The sequence below is a fragment of the Saccopteryx bilineata genome, chromosome 4, assembly GCF_036850765.1.
Source record: "Saccopteryx bilineata isolate mSacBil1 chromosome 4, mSacBil1_pri_phased_curated, whole genome shotgun sequence".
Taxonomy (NCBI): Eukaryota; Metazoa; Chordata; class Mammalia; order Chiroptera; family Emballonuridae; genus Saccopteryx; species Saccopteryx bilineata.
In genome coordinates, this window is record NC_089493.1 from 178659269 (window position 1) to 178672766 (window position 13498).

Below are 13498 nucleotides of genomic sequence, written 5' to 3' on the forward strand. Positions count from 1 at the left end.
GGGCGGGGCTAAGGAAGGAAGCCAAGGACCAGGGCATGGAGAGGGGAGAGCCAGCTGGTTGCCACGGTTTGTTTACTCACCTGAGTCCCCTAGCCTAGCTACTCTCACCTGCTCAGGTAAAGAGGTGGGGGGAGCCTGGCTCAGCCAATGAAGTACCATCATTCTCTTAAAGGCTCCCAGCAGCTGGCAAGAAAACCAGCCATACAACCTGGAGAGCTCCCTGGATGCCAGGAGGCGGCTGTGCAATCTTGAGTAACTAAGCCCTCCGTGGCCACGCTGTGACCTTGGGGCCTGGTCACTGCAGGTCTTGGAGGGTGCTTTCTTCAGAGAGGCCTCCCTCACCTCCGCCAGGGCTGGCTTTCCAGGAGGCTCCCGGCCTAGCCGCCTGGCAGACACCCAGGGAGGAAAGGCAACGTGGCCTTGGCAGCTGTCTGGCAGGAAGGAGCCCACAGGTACCAGCCAGGGAGAAGACGTTACCCTGTCCTGACCCCCTCAGCCACCCCGGTGAGTCGGGATGCTCTGGCTTCTTGAACCTTAGCATAGCAGGGTGTGGTGGGCGGGACCTCTCCTGAGGGGCAGGAACTTTGGGTGCTTGGTCCAGCCCTCCCGGGTGACCTGGCAGGCCACTCCAATAACAGGAGCCTCGTGTTCCCCATCTGGGAAAAGAAGGAGCTCAAACTTCCACGTCAGCTTTCCTTTTTATTATTCTCCCCTGTCACACCCCTCAGTTTTGAAGGATTTTTGTCTGCCAAGCTGTACCTGTTGCATAAGTCATTAATTTTTCCCCCTTGTATGTTAATCAAGGCCATAGGGTAGCCAATCAGCTGTTTCTGGTCAGCAGGAACAAACCTTCGTGATACTACTGAGCTGATGTAAGTTTAACCAAAGCAAAGAAATGGAATATTTCAGTCTGTCTGTGAGATCTTATCTAGAGTTAATATTTGGTTTTCATTTGCCCTTTTGAGATATGAGAAATAGGGCACCTGTGGGTAATTTCCAGAGAATGGGACCGTGGGTGAGGGACCCTAGGCCTAACTTGCATGATTTATGGGGCACTAGGCAGAAATAAGTCCATCACACCCCAAACCCAGCTTTGGTCTCCCCCTCACACCTCACACCTCACACCTCACATATGAGACTTAGTCTTGACAGTGGAAGCTGTTGGCTTGAAAACTTCCTATATGGGGCTGGATTGATCCCAGGAGTCTCCACACTGGTCCATCCCGCCTCTGAAGGAGGCTGTGGGGCCTGGCTGGGGGATCTGGCTGTGGTCTCCCTCAGGCCTCTGCTGGGGTGGTCAGGGGTGATGGGAACAAGTAGGTGTGAGGGCAGTGCTTGGAAGCCAGGAGTATACAGTGGACCCAGCTTATGCCCGGAGTCAGGAGACAAGGACTCGACCGCAGGCGAGTTGCCTAACCTCTTTGAACCTCAGTTTTCCCAGCTATAAAAAGGGGGGTTGTAATCTTGGTAATGCTTGCCTACCAAAATTATTCCTAGGACCAGATAACATAGTGTAGCCCTGGTCAGTAACTCAGTTGGTTAGAGCATTGTCCTGATACACCAAGGTTGCAGGTTCAATCCCTGGTCAAGGCACATAGAAGAATCAACCAATGCGCCTGACTAGATGGTGGCTCAGAGGATAGAGTATCAGCCTGGGACACAGAGGTACCCAGGTTCAAAACCCCGAGGTCACAGGTTTGAGTGTGGGACCATAGACATGACCCCATGGTTGCTGGCTTGAGCCCAAGGTCACTGGCTTGGCTGGAGCCATGGCACATATGAGAAGCAATCAGTGAACAATTAAGGTGCCACAACTATGAGAGATGAGTTGATCTCATCTCTCTCCCTTCCTGTCTGTCTGCCCCTCACTTTCTCTCTTTCTAAAAAAAAAAAAAAAAAAAAAAATTAACCAATGAATGCATAAATAAGTGGAACAACAAATTGATGTTTTCCTCTCTCTCTTCCTCTGTCTCTAAACTCAATAAAAAGTAAAAATAAAATAGTGTATTTCATGGAAGCTTAGAATCCAGATTTTAAGATGCATCCAGATTCAAAATTTTTTTAAATCCACAAATATACATTTTAGGATTAACTAAATAGAGCAGTGATTTTCAACCTTTTTTGAGCCGCAGCACATTTTTTACATTTACAAAATCCTGGGGCACACCACCTACCAAAATGACACAAAATGACACTCTAACACAGTACATATTATACATATAGTTAATAATATAGTTTCTAAATGTATTTATACTCACACCTGACCATGTCTGAAGGCACACTGGTTGAAAAACACTGATAGAGTAATGGCTGTTTTGTAAAATGTGACCTCCATGATACAGAATTATTCTGATAAAGATGGAATCAGGACTGCTTGTTAAGTTCTTTTACTTTTGAAATACCATTTATTGGTAACTTTTTGAAATGTAGATTGAGATAAACAGAAAGCAGGGGAAAACAACTCACTGAGTAGTGTTATTTTCTAATGACTCCTGGAACTGAAACCCAGGCCTGGAATGTGGCCCTAATGCATGAGGCAGTATAGTATGTACTTAATGCATGGACTTGGGAGTCAGAACATCTTGGGTGCAAATGCAGGCTGTAGGTCCTACTTATAGTGACCTTGGGTGTAAGTCACTTTTCTATGCCTCAGTTTCTTCTAAATTCTACAGTGCAGTGGGGTGTGTGGGATGACAAAAATGCTGGCTAATTGGTAGCCCGTGTTTTTGTTGTTAAGTTGGGGTGTAATTTAGGATAGGAGCAGAACCCACATGCACGTTCCACTGGATATTCCCAGGTCTGAGGGCTCTTGATCCTTAGAGACTCGAGTGGGCAGAATAAACCGAGTCAGAGCAAGACACTTGGGTCAGTTTCCTCCCCACATGTAAAATAGGATCCCTCACACCTTGGCCACCATCTGGGGCAGCAGGAGGCTCCAGGGACACGCTGAATAAGCAAATGCTTTGGAACCAGTGTGGTCCCCCAGTGCACAAGGCTGTTGCTGCTCCTTGCTTCCTGGGGCCGTCAAGGTACCCAGCACCTTTCTTTAAGTCATTGGCCCTTTCTTTCCCCTCCTCCGCAGCTACCTGCTGAGCAAGTCAATTTCAGGGAATGCTGGTTCTCAGGATTGTGACAGTGAGCCCCCTCCTCACCCAGTGGAGCTGTGAGAAAATGAGATGAGATGAGAGTTAGAACAGAAGTTTCCCAGGAACAGGAGGGGCAGCCCCTCTTGCCCAGGGCTTTGAGCAGATGGTGCCAGTAAGCATGTGTACTTGTGCACAGGAACTAACAAAATTAAAGTTGAAACATTCTTTTTTTTTTTTTTTTCTGAAGCTGGAACCGGGGAGAGACAGTCAGACAGACTCCCGCATGCGCCCGACCGGGATCCACCCGGCACGCCCACCAGGGGCGACGCTCTGCCCACCAGGGGGCGATGCTCTGCCCCTCCGGGGCGTCACTCTGCCGCGACCAGAGCCACTCTAGTGCCTGGGGCAGAGGCCAAGGAGCCATCCCCAGCGCCCGGGCCATCTTTGCTCCAATGGAGCCTTGGCTGCGGGAGGGGAAGAGAGACAGAGAGGAAGGAGGGGGTGGGGGTGGAGAAGCAAATGGGCACTTCTCCTATGTGCCCTGGCCGGGAATCGAACCCTGGTCCCCTGCATGCCAGGCCGACGCTCTACCGCTGAGCCAACCGGCCAGGGCCCATTCTTTTTTTTTTTAAGTTGAAACATTCTAATGCTGCAAAGACCGGGAGAGGCCGTGTGAGCCAGCCCACTGCTCTGGGGGAGACCTCTCATCTAACCAACACTAGAAGGCTGCAGCTGCACCCCAGGGAAGTCTCTAAACATCTTTCCTTGGTAACCAGCCTTAGCATCTCAAAAGCCTCCCAAGGGTGTGTGCAGGGTGTGTGTGAGCATGCTTGAAGTTATTGGGTGTCCAATAAGTTAGAGTTCCATGGACACGGAGCACCCATACCTTGGGAAAAATAAATTTGAGATAGATGGACTGGGTAGACTATTCTTCCAACCACCATGAAGCTTAGAGGCTTTTTGGTGGAGGAACTAGATTTATTGAGCACCTACTATGGGCTAATTTTGTGCTGGATGTTTCAAGTTCATTACTTCATTGAATCCTCACAGTAGCCTGTTGTACAATATTATTCCTATTTTACAGATGGGAGTACTGAGGCTACAAACCTTGAACTGGGATTCAGTATGTCTCAATCTGGAGCTGGGGCTCTTAACCCATCCCACCAGAAGTTGCAAATCAGGCCAAATGCTTAAGTCCCCAGATACATTATCTTTGGCCCTCACAATGTTTTGTTTTAACATTTGAAAAACTCAGATGTCAATCTTTGAAAACAGACTTCTTAATATAAAAGTCTACATTCTGGCCTTGGCCATTTGGCTCAGCAGTAGAGCGTCAGCCCAGCATGTGGAAGTCCCAGGTTCGATTCCCAGTCAGGGCACACAGGAGAAGTGCCCATCTGCTTCTCTACCCTTCCCCTTCTCCTTTCTCTCTATCTCTCTCTTCCCCTCCTGCAGCCAAGGCTCCACTGGAGCAAAGTTGGCCCAGGTGCTGAGGATGGCTCTGTGGCCTCTGCCTCAGGCGCTAGAATGGCTCTGATTGCAGCGGAGCAATGCCCCAGAGGGGCCGAGCATCCGCCCCTGGTGGGCATGCCGGGTGGATCCTGGTTGGGCGCATGCAGGAGTCTGTCTAACTGCCTCCCTGCTTTTAACTTAAGAGAAATATAAAAAAAAAGTCTAGATTCTGGCTTCTCTTTAAAAATTAGAAGGAAGCTATGGCACTGTGAGCCCACCTTCTCATATGGCATCAATCAATTTGGACTGATTAGAAGCCACCACCTTTAAATGGGACATGTAACCTCTAGTCTGTCACAGTCTCCATTCCCTACTACTTTCTACCCAGCCCACTTTGTGTTTATACCAGGGTCTGTGGAGGCCTGGGCTCTGGGCCTGGGACTGGCTAAACTTGGCTGTGACTTGAGGTAAATTACCACATCTTTCTGGGCTTTAGTTGTAACCTGGACTAGTTTGCACTCTGAAATAACTTCCTAAGTGGCTTTCTGTACATCCGCATGTTGGCCACCTGGCTATGTGTGATCAACATCTGTATGAATGACACAAGGAGTTGACAAGTGTTATTCACACTTTGTCACCATCATTCCACTGCACTGCATGTCTGATGTGCCTGTGACACAAAATAGTTGGAGACAGGTTGGGCCTGGTGGCACCCAGTCCTGGTGTGATGCCCATTCCCAACACTTTGATCAAAAAATCTGACTTTCACATGCCTCTGTTTATTTCTCCAGGAGGCTGATTGAGATTTCAGCATCTGAAATGTCCTATTCTGACCCCACTTTTGCTGTAGGGTGCATGAGTGAAAATCTACAGCCCAGTTGAAAACCTTCTCTCTTTCTCTGTTACACACACGTGCACATGCACAGCATGTGGCTCAGAAACGGCCACGCTTTATAGGTCTTCACATCTACCGAGTGTCTCAATTGGGTTTCTGAGATCAGATCTTTAGAGCCCTGAAATTGCTGCGAAGGAAATGTGGGTGTGCCTTAGATGTAGATAATTTAGTCCAATAATAGCACATACATTTTACTTCATTGGCTAATTATAATCAACTGGTCGAGTGTTGAAAAGGCTTCTGAAGCTACATAAGGGCCTGGAGTGATCACACACTGAGATCTCTCATCAGTGAGTATCATGCCACCTACCGAGGGCACGGCAAGGGATTTTAATAGTGCTTCTGCCAAAAATTATACAGAAATGAAAACTGGTCTGGGAAAGGGATGTGACTTGTCCAAAGTGACTCAGCAAGGCAAGGCCCAGTAAGATCCAGGGGCGGGGTCTCTCTTGACCTTGAAGTCACTCTTGCTTCCTCTGTATTAGCTCAGAGAAGAGAATTGAGAACCGGAGGAGAAATGGCAGAAGCAAGACTAGGACCCAGGAGTCCTGGCTCCCCTAAGAAGCCTGGCTGGGGTCAGGACTAAGGAATTCTGTCCCGCTAGGCTGGGCCCTGCCAGCCAGGCCTGTTGGCTTCTGCTCCACTTCTTAGAGTCCCTTCGCTCCTGCCCCAGTTTCCTGTCTCATTTTCCTCGGGCTCAGAGAGTGCACGTGGAAGCCTGGGCCCCCAGGGATCCTGGGCCCTACATACCCTCTTTTGGCAAGCTTCAGCAAGCTCCCCAGCCCCCTTTGTTCTGAAAGAGCAGTCCTAGGACAGGGGTTCCTAACCTTGCTGATGCCATGGCCTCCCCTGGAAATTTGCTAAAGCCTATGGATCCCTTCTGAGAATGTTTTTAAGTACATAGAATAAAATACCTAGGACTACAAAAAAATCCAATCATTTCAAACTACAATTATCAAGATATTCTTTATTTATTTAAAATTTTTTTTAATTTATTGATTTTAGAGGAAGAGAGAGAGAAATGTCAATTGTTGTTCCACTTATTTACGCATTCATTGGTTGATTCTTGTATGTGTCCTGACCTGGGATAGAGCCTGCAACCTTGGGGTGTTGGGATGACTCTCTAAGCAACTCTGGCTACCCAGCCAGGGCTCAAGATATGTTTTAAATGTTTATAATAGACTAATATGTTACTTCCTTCCTAATACATTTAGAAAGAGATCTGGCAGCAGATATAATAGCTTGTAATTTTAAAGTAATGAGGAGCATAAATGATATTTTGAGAGATGTACGAAGACTGTCATATGATATGAAAATATCTGTGATTTTTCCTGGTGACAGAGTCACAGGAATTGTCGATATTACTGTGGTCAACTGCCTGCATTCATAACGGAACACAGAGGTTGGCGAAAATAAAGCTCGAATTTTTCTCCCATCCAAGCTCCTGAATTCTACTGTGGATGCAGGCTTAGAGTGCCTCAACTTAGGGTGTTCAAGCAGGAGTCGGCTAGTCCAGGGATTTGCAAACTGGGGGCCATAAGACCCAGGGATTCTAGAAGTGTCATGAAGACTGGAACATGGTGGAGGCAAGTGAGACAGCCGTCCTCTGAATCTACTGCCTCTGCCTGAGCAGTCTTTTCTGAGTTCATTTTAGTGGTTTATGTAAGATTCCTTTATAAAAAAAAAAACCCAGGATCACCCATTTGTGTCTGAATGTCACACACCTTTGCTCGGCCCCTCCCACCTTTTATGATGTAAAGCAAACCTGAGAGGGAGAGCAGGGAAGGTGCTAGAGCAGCGATTTCCAGCCTTGTTCATCTCACAGCACACGGGAACTAGTTATTAAAATTCTGCGGCACACCAAAAACTGTAGTTTTTGCCGATCTGACAAAAAAAATGGTGTAATTTGGAATCGTTCACACCAGACGGCTATTGTTGTGTTGGCTATTGTCATTATTTTTTTTCTTTACAATCTAAGGGAAAAGAGGTCATTGCCCCAGACTGAATAGTTAGATATGGAATGTTTTAAAAGTTCTTGCAGCACAGGGTTGGAGATGGCCGTGCCAGAGGCACACTGCCCTTCGGTGACTGGGGTGGTGACTGGGGTGGGGCTGTGGGGACGGGAGGTGGTGGGGAGTGCACTTCCTGTTACCTCTGCCTGCCAGCCATTCAGGGAAGCAGACTTCCGAGGCGAGCATGGGGCCGAGGGTCAGGAGACCTGAATTCAAGGTCCTACCTAATTCTACCACTACCTTGAGTTTCTCATCTGCTAAACAGAGGCAATAATACTCGGGTGTTAGGAGGACCAAAAGAGAAAGTTATACAAACCATTGAAGGGATTTTAATGTATTTGTCTCTTAGCTTGAGACTGTTTCTCAACTCTCCGTGGGGCCTCTCTCATACCAACAAATCAGAGTCCCCTTATATCATGACAAAATGTTAGGTGAGCAAGAATAAGAGTTTGTTTTTTTAAATAATTATAGACTAGCTTGTTGAAGACTACTCTCCCACTGAGAGTTGTTAGAAGAGCTGAACACTGAACAAAATAAATGTGTGTGTGTGTGTGTGTGTGTGTGTGTATTTGAAGGCATTGGAGAACTGCCTAAGCAGCACAACCTGCGGAGGTCAAGATTCCACAGACAAGGGAGATACAGAGAAGTCACCCTCATATTCAGTGGCCACTTCTCCCTTCAAGGCAAATACTGTTTCTCATGCAGTGGCTCAGAAACTGAGCAGAGCATCAGGAGGTGTTGTACAGCTGGGGTTTAAAACCTGGATTTCCGGGTCCACCAAAGAAGAATGTCCCTAATGAATACCCCGGGCTTTCAAATGGAGCTTCCAAAGGGCTGTACTTAGGAGTAGAGGTGAATCAGAAATAGACTAGCCCCCACAGAACTGAAGACTAGCATCTAATCAAATTGATTTCTTTAGGACTTAGGTTTAAATGCCAGCCAGAAGCAAATGTAAAAATCTCTCTGAAGAAAGTAATACCATTCAGGGCCTCACATTTTCCTATAATTTTTTCATATACAATATCTGGCATTAAATTAAAACTTATCAGAAATCTCCATAGAAACGACCAAATGGCTGAAAACCAAGAGAAAAAATATATAGGCTCACGGAAGGTCCAGATATTGACATTATAAGACACAGACTTTAAAACATATGTGATTAGGCCCTGGCCAGGTGGTTTAGTGGATAGAACATCATCCTAGCATGATGAGGTTGTGGGTTTGATTCCTGGTCAGGGCACATATGAGAAGCAACCAATGAGTGCACAACTAAATGGAACAAGTAAGTGGAGCAGCAAGTTGATACTTCTTTCTCTCTCTCTCATCTTTTCTCTCTCTCAAATCAATGGAAAAATTAAAAAATATGTGATTAATATATTCAAGAAATTATATGATCAGATGAAGTATTTTAGCAGAAAATTAGAATCTATCAAGGAGAATCAAATGAAAATTCTAAGCCTGAAATACAATAACTGAAATTAAGAACTCAGTAGATTGCCTGACCAGGCGGTGGCGCAGTGGATAGAGCATCAGACTAGGATGCCGAGGACCCAGGTTCGAGACCCCGAGGTCGCCAGCTTGAGCGTGGGCTCATCTGGTTAGAGCAAAAAGCCCACCAGCTTGAACCCAAGGTCACTGGCTCCAGCAAGGGGTTACTCGGTCTGCTGAAGTTCCGCGGTCAAGGCATATATGAGAAAGCAATCAATGAACAACTAAGGTGTCGCAATGAGCAACGAAAAACTAATGATTGATGCTTCTCATCTCTCTCCATTCCTGTCTGTCCCTGTCTATCCCTCTCTCTCTGACTCACTCTCTGTCTCTGTAAAAAAAATAAATTAAAAAAATAAAAAAAAAAGAACTCAGTACATGGATATAACAGTACAATGTATTAGCACAGCTAAAGATAAAATTAGCGAATTAAAAGACAGGTCGGTAGGAAATACCAATACTACAGCACATAAAATACAGAAAAAAGTCATGGGGAACATGTTGAAATGTCTAAATATTTCTAATTGAAGTCTAAGGGGTGGGGTGGAGAAGGAGAGGAAGAGGAAGAAGAAGAAGAAGAAAAGGAAGAAGAAAGAAGGTAGGGAATGGAATAGGGAGGGGGAGGAGGAAGAAGACAGGAGAGGAGAAAACTGAAGAGAAATTAAGCAATAATTGACGGTGGTCAATAATTTTCCAAAGTTGGTGGAAGACATTAAGCCACAGATTTTTTTTTTTTACAGAGACAGAGAGAGAGTCAGAGAGAGGGATAGACAGGGACAGACAGACAGGAACGGAGAGATGAGAAGCATCAATCATTAGTTTTTTCGTTGTGCACTGAGACACCTTAGTTGTTCATTGATTGCTTTCTCATATGTGCCTTGACCGTGGGCCTTCAGCAGACCAAGTAACCCTTTGCTCTTTGCTCGAGCCAGCGACCTTGGGCCCAAGCTGGTGAGCTTTTGCTTAAACCAGATGAGCCTGCGCTCAAGCTGGTGACCTTGGGGTCTCTAACCTGGGTCCTTGGCATCTCAGTCCGACGCTCTATCCACTGCCCACCGCCTGGTCAGGCTTAAGCCACAGATTTAAAAGTCACTTTAAACCCCAAGCAGATTAAATAAAGAGAAACCTGAACTAGGGCCTACTCAGGTATAACTGCTGAAAACCAAAGATAAGGGGAAAAATCTTAAAGAAACAATTTATAAAACTGACAGATACTCAACAGAAATAATGAAAGCCAGAAGGCAGTAGAAAGATATCTTCAGAGTGATGAATGAGAATAAATATTATTTGAGCACAGATGAATGAATGGTTCTCAAGTTTTAATGTATATGAATCAGTTGGGCTGGGAAAAGGAAAAGTGTTAAAGTTTTAAGATTCCCTAATCCCACTCCACATTTTTGGATTTAGCAGCTCTGAAGTAGAGTCAAGAAATCGCCTTTCAAAAAGTATTCTGCTGCGTCTGAATCAGTGGGTCTGTGGTAGATTGTTTGCAATGATAGCTGTAACAGTTCCTCTCATTCCTGTACCCATGGCCATTTGCAGTGTGACTTTGACACTCCTCCAATCAAAAGATAGTTTATTTTTCCTCCTCTTGAATCTGGGCTTGACCTATGACTTGCTTTGATTAATAGATATCTGTTGAAGTGATATTATAGAATGTCTAAGCCTTGGCCTCAAGAGGCCTTGCTTTTTCAACATTCACCCTTTTGGAACTAAGCTGCCATGCAAAAAACAAAAACAAAAAAACCAGAATGTGTCCTGCCGGAGACATATGGAAAAAAAGGCACAGCCAGCGCAAACCACCAGAGAGATGAGTGAGGCAGTGGTGTGTCAGGGTCAAACCAGGAGAGAAACCACACAGTACTTGGAACAGGAAAAAATTAACAGAAAGAATTATTACTTATAACAGGGGTTGGAATAACAAGGAAATGACTAAGAAGGAGTAAAGAGAACCTGAAAGAAATAGAAATAGCAGATAAAGGAATGGCTACTATTTCTAGGGCTGACACAGAGCACCCAAGAAAGAGCTGAGGTCTAGAGCTCATTGGAGAGGACGTGGCTGTGTCTGCTAAGTGGCAGAGAAGTCACTCACTGTGGTGCCACACCAGACCAGCGGACTTGGCAGAAACAACCCTCTGAAAGTTGTTGAAAATGTGTTAGGAAATCCATTCACTAGAGAATGGATTTCACTAGAGACACTTCGCTACAAAATCACTTGAGAGAGATTCCTGGGGAAGCTGCTGGCTGCCAGGTGCTGCTGGTCACTGGGCACCACCGGCGATGGTGGAGAGCCATCCACTGCAGGAGCTGGTGAGCCAGCCCACTGAAACTAGACGGCAAATACTTCTCTTATTTTACTGTCTCTCCAGCTTCCTCTAATGATAAAACAGAGCATACTCTCAGCTGGCAAAACAAACAAACAAACAAACAAACAAAAACATATTTAAAGGGCCCATATCCATTTTCCAAGAGCAAGCAAAAAGGATAAACAGTATAGGACATCTTGGACTAGCCAGCCCATCAATCTTCAAGACTACAACCGCATGGGTGACCTTAGGTGAAGCTAGCAGCAGTGTCTGCCTGAGCCCAGCCCAAATCACCAATTCAGAGTTATGAGCAAATAGATGTAATTGTTTATTTATTGATTTGAGAGAGAGAAACATCAATTTGTTATTCCACTTATTTATGCATTCATTGGTTATTATTTTATTTATTTATTTATTATTTTTTTTTTTACAGAGACAGAGAGTGAGTCAGAGAGGGATAGACAGGGACAGACAGGAACGGAGAGAGATGAGAAGCATCAATCATTAGTTTTTTATCACGTGTTGCGACACCTTAGTTGTTCATTGATTGCTATCTCATATGTGCCTTGACTGTGGGGCTGCAGCAGACCGAGTAACCCCTTGCTGGAGCCAGCTACCTCGGGTTCAAGCTGGTGGGCTTTTGCTCAAACCAGATGAGCCTGCGCTCAAGCTGGCGACCTCGGGGTCTCAAACCTGGGTCCTCCACATCCCAGTTGGACGCTCTATCCACTGCGCCACCACCTGGTCAGGCTCATTGGTTGATTCTTGTGTGTGCCTGACCAGGGATCAGACCAGCAACCTTGGCATATTGGGATGACGCTCTAACCACCTGAGCTATCTGGCCAGGGCCATAATTGTTTTTGGTCCTAAGTTTTATTGTAGTTTGTTTATACAAAATATTATAATACCAATGTTGCAGGCTGGATTGTTTTCCATTTCCTACTCCCGTGACCTTTATTTATGCTGTTTCTTCTGTCCAAAGTGACATTCTTGGCCCCTTCTGCCTGATGGATATATTTTCCTCCAACAACATAATTGATTGTTTTATTGACCTATATGTACATTTACAGAAAAGGTACTCAAGTCATAAATATACAGCTTGATACATTTTTCAAATACTATACAGTTGACCCTTGAACGACGCAGGGATCAGGGCGCCAACCCCTGTGCAGTTAAAAATCATGCATAACTTTTGACTCCCCAGACACTTAGCTGTAGTCAGCCCTTTGCATCCGTGGATTCAGCCAACCACGGACCAAAACAGTACTTTCGATCCACAGTTGGGAAACTACAGTTGGGAATGTGAAAATACCGTTTTCCATTCACAGATGGTTGAATCTGCAGATGCGGAAAAACCAAACATCCAATTCATGTATAAGGGAACCCATGCAGTTCAATCCTGTGTTGTTCAAGGGTCCACTGTATTGTGTGACCTATAGTCAGATGCCTGCCTCCACGCTCCCTGCCAGTCACTAGCATGTCCCCAAAGGTATGTATTTTTCTGACATCTTATACCATGGCTAGTTTTGCATAGTTTTGCACTTTTACATTGGCGGATCATATAGTATGTTTTATGTCTGGCTTCTTTTGCCTAACACCGTATTTGTGAAATTCATTCACATTGCTATGCGTAGTTATAGTTTATTTTCATCACAGTATAGTTTTCTATTTTGTGTATACACCACAATGTATCCATTCCACTGATGGATGGTCAGGATGTTTCTAGTTTGGGGCTATTAAAAAGTGTTGCTTCCACATGCCTTTTGGGGAACATAGGTATGTACGCATTCCTGCTGGTTATTCTAGATAAGTTGAATTACTGGGTTAAAGAGCATGCTCATAGTATATTAAAACTTTTAAAAATTCAAAATATAAAATGGCATGCATAGATTAACAAACACCATGTGAAAGAAAAAAAAGTAAACACCTATGCATGAAGTAAAAAGACATTAGAAGAGAAAAATAAAACAAAATGTTGACGTGGTTTATGGGTAAAGGAAAAAAGGAGTGATTTTTCCTTTTGATATTTTATCTTTCCCAATAATTATGTAATGACCATGTATTACTTTTATTACCAAAAGAACCATTTAATCCTATTGATCTCCAAGGTCTTGCTCAAATGCAACTTCCTTCCAAATGGCCTTACTGTAGCCAGATCACCATACGAGCCAATGTCTTACTTCATTTTTATAATCTCTAGATCAAAAACACATTGCAGTAGAGGCACAGTAACTTACCTGGACAAGGTGCTCTCAAAAC

At 45.0% G+C, this 13498-nt stretch overlaps 1 protein-coding gene across 1 annotated transcript in view; it reads left to right on the forward strand.

Annotated features, from left to right (window-relative positions):
• The first annotated feature begins 375 nt into the window (after positions 1 to 375).
• LARP1 (La ribonucleoprotein 1, translational regulator) overlaps positions 376 to 13498 on the forward strand; it is a 92603-nt gene continuing 79480 nt past the window's right edge. The window contains exon 1 of the mRNA XM_066273094.1: positions 376 to 504. The gene's annotated coding sequence lies outside the window, so the exon portion shown is untranslated. The remainder of the gene's footprint in view (positions 505 to 13498) is intronic.